Source organism: Mastomys coucha, unplaced genomic scaffold, assembly GCF_008632895.1.
Source record: "Mastomys coucha isolate ucsf_1 unplaced genomic scaffold, UCSF_Mcou_1 pScaffold18, whole genome shotgun sequence".
Lineage (NCBI taxonomy): Eukaryota > Metazoa > Chordata > Mammalia > Rodentia > Muridae > Mastomys > Mastomys coucha.
This window is the reverse complement of record NW_022196900.1, coordinates 16258820-16265119: the sequence shown is the minus strand read 5'-3', so window position 1 is coordinate 16265119 and position 6300 is coordinate 16258820. Positions and strand designations below refer to the sequence as shown.

At 48.0% G+C, this 6300-nt stretch overlaps 1 non-coding gene across 1 annotated transcript; it reads left to right on the top strand.

Annotated features, from left to right (window-relative positions):
* The first annotated feature begins 4145 nt into the window (after positions 1-4145).
* LOC116097302 lies at positions 4146-4280 on the top strand. Its single transcript, XR_004121345.1, has one exon. It is a non-coding gene; the product is annotated as a small nucleolar RNA SNORA17 (small nucleolar RNA).
* Positions 4281-6300: the final 2020 nt, after the last annotated feature.

Sequence of the window (6300 nt, the reverse complement as noted above, 5' to 3'; positions counted from 1 at the left end):
GATTGAGTACCCTCACAAGAAGGAACTCAGGAAGGGTTTACTCGGCTTGCCATGGAGTTGCAGGAGAGTGGAGCTCACCGTGACAGAAAGACCCGGCAACAGTCAGGAAGGCATGGAGGCAGAGGCAGGAAGCTGGCTGATCACATTTCAGCTGCACTCAGGAAACAGAGAGAAAACAGGAAGTGTACCAGGATATAAAACCCCCAAGGTCTTTCTCAAGTAACAAGGTTCCCCAGACCATACTGTCAGCTGGGGACCAAATGTTCAAACACATGAGTTTATGGGGCAAAATCACAGTCAAGCTTCAAAGACTATGGTCTGTCAGTCACTATTACAGCAATGCTAATGTGAAATGTTTAACCATTCTGCTTAAAATGGATATAGAAGTGTTTCTTTAAGAAGAATATATAAAGTGGTATTCAGAAATGATGACGGATTTTTTTTTTTTTTTAAGAAAGTCAAGTTGCCTTTAGGGATGTAGTTTACCTTGTTCCTGGCTAAAACTTGACTATTTGCTAGATGGAGCACTGGTTGCAATGCCTGTAGGAATCAGGTATTAATGCAAATGAGCTGAAATGTGGGTGTAAGTCAGTTAGGGGAGGCCAGGGACAGGGTGAGCAGCTTGCCACTTTGCTCTGCTGTCTAAGTGGCCTCTACTCCATTACAGCCAACCTTCAGGAAATATGACACTGTCTTACAAATACTCCATGATGACCTGAATCTTTTAAAATGTGGACTCTTCAGGATATCTAGTTTTGATCCTTGCTATAGTGCATTCCTGAAATGGTCCCTAAAGGCCTGTGTGCTTAATTACTTGGTCTCCAGAGTGCTGCTGTTGGGAAGGTGTGGGGTCTAGTGGGAAGCCTGCAAATCATTAGTTATCAAGCCCTCTCTCTCTCTCTCTCTCTCTCTCTCTCTCTCTCTCTCTCTCTCTCTCTCTCTCCCCCTCTGGGTGTGTGGGTGTGTCTTTACCCTCTCCACCCTCCCTCTCTCCTTTCTCTCCTACTTTCACTTCCTAACTACAGGATAAGTGGCTTTTGCTCCACCACATGTTCCCCAATATAACATATTTTCAATAGACTGAAAAGCAGTGAGTTCAATAGTTCATGGATCACAACCACCCAAAGCCAAAATAAAGATATTCTCTTCTCTCTCTCTCTCTCTCTCTCTCTCTCTCTCTCTCTCTCTCTCTCTCTCTCTCTCTCTCTCTCTCTCTCTGTTTTGTGTGTATGTGTGAGATGTACATGTTTGTGTGAGTATGTGCACATGTGTGTACATGTGGGAGCCAGAGTACAACAGATGTGTTCCTTACAAGAGATCCACATGTTGTCCTGAGACAGTCTAGGCCTCCAGTTCTCCAAGTAAGCTATTCTGGGTGGCCTGTGAGCCTCAGCTCTTCTCCTGCCTTTGCCTCCGCAGCATTGATATCACAAGCATGTGTCACTGGGCTGGACATTTTACACTGGAGCTGGAGGTCAAGTTCAGGTCACGAGCTTGTGTGGCAAGCGCTTACCCACTGAGCCATCTCCTTGGCCCCTGTAATCATCTACATTCACTTCCCATCTATGTCCCTGCTATGTCATTTCTGCTCCTGGGCAGGAGCAAGGATTCCTCACAATTGGCTCTTGGATGCCTTGACAGAGGGAAGCCTCCAGTTTCGAAGTGAGTTTTCAGTCTTCAACGGACCTCTGTGCTTCCAGGCGTATGCTGTTTCTCAGTTAGAAGCACTGGGTCGTCTCAGAGGGCACCGAGCTGCAGATCACAGGAGCACCTCCACACAGGCTTCACAACCAAGAGCTTTCGTGCCCCCGGGTGTGTCAGGAAGTCTAGAAGCTGCATCCCAGAAGGAGTTCTTCAAGCACTCAGGCATCTGTCTCTCCTGTTCTACAACCCTGAACATATGATCCTCTTTCTCAGTCTCAGAGGACAGCTGTAAGGCCTCCAGGCAGGAAGTGGAGGGAGGACAAAAGATAAAATCATAATCCAGTTGAGCCTGTTATTTTCTTATCAAGAAAACAAACAAGAGATTCCCTGGAAGTCCCACCCACTATCCTCAGTGGTCACCTGTAGCCCTTGAACATGGCACATCAGAGTTTCTTGGATGCCTGCAATCATTAGGGTCTTATTAGCTCAGAAACAGGAGGTCACATGGAGACTGGGTGAGCTTCTAGAAGTGTCCCTTGGGCCGAAGGTAGCCCTTTCCTTTCTCCCAGTGACAGCACATTTGTTTTAAAGTGTTATCTTTCTCTTTGGCAACAGGCCAGAGTGATATCAGCTTGAGAACTGAAACTATCCATGTGCTCACACTGCCAAATGCGCTAAGCACAGAGTCTGTGGAATACACATGGCGAGCAAGACCCTTGGGTTCTACACAGTGGTCCTTTGTTCCAGAGCTGAGTGGCAGTGAGGGAGAGAGTGGAAGAGGGTGTCCCATCCCACACTCCTCACAGGGCCCAGCACCCTTCCTTCTGTTTACTGTCGTCCTCTCTGAGACATGTTCCTTTCTGTGTGTGTGTGTGTGTGTGTGTGTGTGTGTGTGTGTGTGTGAGTGAGTGAGTGAGAGAGAGAGAGAGAGAGAGAGAGAGAGAGAGAGAGAGAGAGAGAGCATGTGCACGCGCGCACAGTAGCTTTCTGCGAAAGTCAGAAGACAATTTGCTGGAGATAGTTCTTCCTTCCTCTATGTAGGTCCTGAGAATTGAACTCAGGTTGTCAGTCTTGGTGGCAAGCACCTTTACCCAGAGTGTCATCCCACTGACCCCATTTTAGTGTTTTTTAATGCTACTGTTCAAAGACTTTCATCTATGTTTCTCTGTGTCTCTCTCTGTATGCCTCTGTTTCTCTCTCTCTCTCTCTCTCTCTCTCTCTCTCTCTCTCTCTCTCTCTCTCTTCTCCCTTCCCCCCTCCCCCTCTCTCTCCTGTGGACCTGGAAATTGAATGTTATGCCTCTTATATCCATACTATTGAGCAACATCTCTCCATCTGCTTTCTTACTTTTGACTTAAAAAAATAGTTTATTGTAACATAAAGCACAAATATGGGAAAACCACAGAAATCAAATGTTGGTTTATTCAATTATAATATTCCATCCATATATGTATATTTATTTCACTTACACAGCATAGACCATTTTAAAAAACATTTGTGTCTCAGCCTGGCAGGGTAGCTCACACCTGCAATCCCAACACTTAGGAGGCTGAGGTAGGAGGACTACCATGAGTCTTCAGCCAGCCTAGGATACAGAGTAAGTTTCAAGATAGCCTGGGCTGTTACAGAGTGAGGAGGAAACAGGAGCCGTGGCCCAGTGGATAAGAGCACTCGCTATGCAAGCATGAGGACCTGAGTTTGAATCCCATATACAAAAGCCAGGCATGACTACTCATGCCTGTAAGCCCAGCTTTGTGTGGACACAGACAAGAAGATTCCCTGGGGGCCTGCTAGCCACCATCCTAGCTCCAGGTTCAGCTACAGACTGCCTCAAAATACAACAGAGCAGAATACCTAACATCCTCTTCTACCTCTCCTATCCCATAGATCACACACACACACACACACACACACACACACACACACACACACACACACAGAGTGGACTGAGCCAGATGAAGGTCAAGCGCTTACCCTAATTGTATCAGCATCCCATTGTGATGGAGTCCTGAAGTAGCGTCACTTGGGATCTGGTGATGACAATGACAACAGAAGCTGGATAGGCCAACTGTGTCTTGTTCCCTCCCCTAGACCATCACTGTCTTTCTGCTTCCTTGTGTGCCCACTTCTGGGAAACAAGGTAAGGGCTGAGCATTCTGGGGCATAGACTCAGAGGGGAAGTACAGGGAAGGAATTTGGAGAGTTACGTGAAAACTGCCATTTCAAAATATAACCAGGGCTCGAGGGGTTGCTCTTAAGTTTGACTGGATGTAGCCCAGAAACACCCCTGGAGTCCAGGTCTGTAATGTGCTAAGAACCATTTCTAGAAACAGAGCCTGTGCTATGATCCTGTTTTTTCATGGTTTGTTTTTTTTTTTTAAATATGTTTCACTCTGTATCTCAGGCTAGCCATGAGCTCACTGTGTAGCCCAGGCTGGCCTCAAACTCACAAATATCCTGCTTCAGCCTTCTAAATACTAGGACTAAAATTGCATATTATCCCTTCCCCTAGGGGTGTTGCAGGTGTGGCTGCTGTGTCACACATACATCAGTAGGTGGCAGAGAGGAGAGAGGCTATGTTTGTGCTCAGTGTTCAGACCTGTGAACATCTGAATGATTACTAGTAGTCTAACATTGCCTAAAACAAACTAGCCTGAGACAAACGCCAGTCCAGTGCCAGGGGGCTCAGATCCAGAATTAGCCTGAGATGGCCACCAGTCTTGGTCCATGGCCCTGTAGCAGCAAGGGCCATGTTACCACCGAAAGCCAATTGGTCCTTACTGGTTTGGGCTGCTGCCTGTCTGGAGGCTGTGCAGAACTTCTCGGACCCCTGGGTATTGGGGGAATGCTGGTCTTGGGGGCATGAGAACAGGAATGCTGACCCCACTTCCGTTGCTGGAACTGCACATGAGCAGCCTCAAGGATATGAGCATGGAGAGTTGTCCCTACCACTTGTCTCCTTGTGGTAGTATGGTTGAGAAAGAGATATCCCACACCTTCCTCATCCCTCATTACCTACAGGTGGGAGACCTGGCCCTAGGGTCATGAGAGCAGGAGAGCTGCCCCTCACCAGCTGTAGCACTTGGCAGAAGCAGGCCCCACACCTCGCCTGGGCAGCATAAGAGCTGACCCTGGTGGTGAGGGCAAGGGTGAGCCGCCTCAAGGGTGTGAGCCTGGGAGAGTGGGACCCATCACTTACGTGCTATGGGATGATACAGGAAAGGGAGCTATGCCACGCTCCTCTCTCCCTTTGCCACCATGGTAGGAAGATGACGTGTCTCAGGTTATCAAAGTGAGTGACAGAGCTGGCCCTGCCCCTCATCTGGGCAGCACAGAAGAGCTGACCCTGGATGCGGGGCTTGTGAGTGAGCTGGCCCCATGGGCTTAAGTGTGGGGGAGCTGGCCCAGCCTCTTGTCTGTTTTGTGATACTATAGGGGTGGAAGAGAGTCCCGTTCTCACACTTGCCCTACCACCTGTGCTGGATAGGAAAGTTGACCCCAAAAGGGTTGTGAGAGCCGGAAGGCTGTCCCTGCCCTTCACCTGCTGCAATAGGACCTGCGCCTTGCCTGGGCAGCAAGGTGGAACGGCCCTGGTTATGGGTTTTGCTGGTGAGCCATCCCCAAGGGTGTGAAAGCAGGAGAGCCAGTGGGCTGACCAGCTCAGACACCTCTCAGGCCCAGATTCAGGACTTTGTACTGGTCCACCCTAACATCTACCCATAGCTCGATGGTGAACAGCTGGAGTGCATGAAGGGGCTGGTCCTTCAGATCCAAAACTACAGGATCTCCATGACACTGGGCAACAACAGGGTATCCTAGAGGAGTCCCAGTGGGGTTCCAGTATTGATAGAGTAGCAGAAGCCAGAAGCCTTGTACCAGACTAATGAGTCAATGAACATTTGCAAGCAAAGACGTGTGGGACAAAAAGTGTATATTGTGGGACACAATGTGATACACCCTCTGTTGGGGGTGGAGGGAGGTTGCAAGGGCAGGTATTAGGTGAAGGGGATTGGGGTGCAGGATATGAAATTCATAAAGAACCAAAAAAAAAAAAAGGTTTTTTTAAGTGCACATCATCATAGCCACCTCTTATCAGCTATGTTGGTTTATCTGTTTGCTTTTAAGGCACAGTCTATGATAGAGAGGATGGACTTAAATTTGCTATGCAGCTGAGGATAATCCTGAGCTCCTGCTTTTCCTGTCTCCTCATCTTGAACACTGAGATTATAGCTGTAAACTGCCACATCTGGTTTATGTGGTACTAACTGAGGACTAAACCCAAGGAGGGCTATGTGCATGCCAGGCAAGCACTCTACCAACTGAGCCACTTCCCCAGCCCCTTTCCCAATTATTTTTCAAGTATTTAATTCTCTGTTCCATAGTGCTTTTTGCTGAAAGTAACCAGTATGTTATAGCTGAAGCTAAGAGGCCAAATCTTTTTAAGTTCAGACCCCATTTTAGAGAACCTGACCTAAATTTGAATTCAGTTAAACTAACAGGCCGGTACCTAGCATTAGTTTCTAAGTTACCCCCCAACAAAACCCGAACCTAGCTCTAGTCTCTAGGCTAACAACAAGACCTGGGTCTCCAGGTTACATCCCCAACAAGACCAGTGTCATCAGGCTACTACCCCAAACAGACCTGCACCCCCATGTT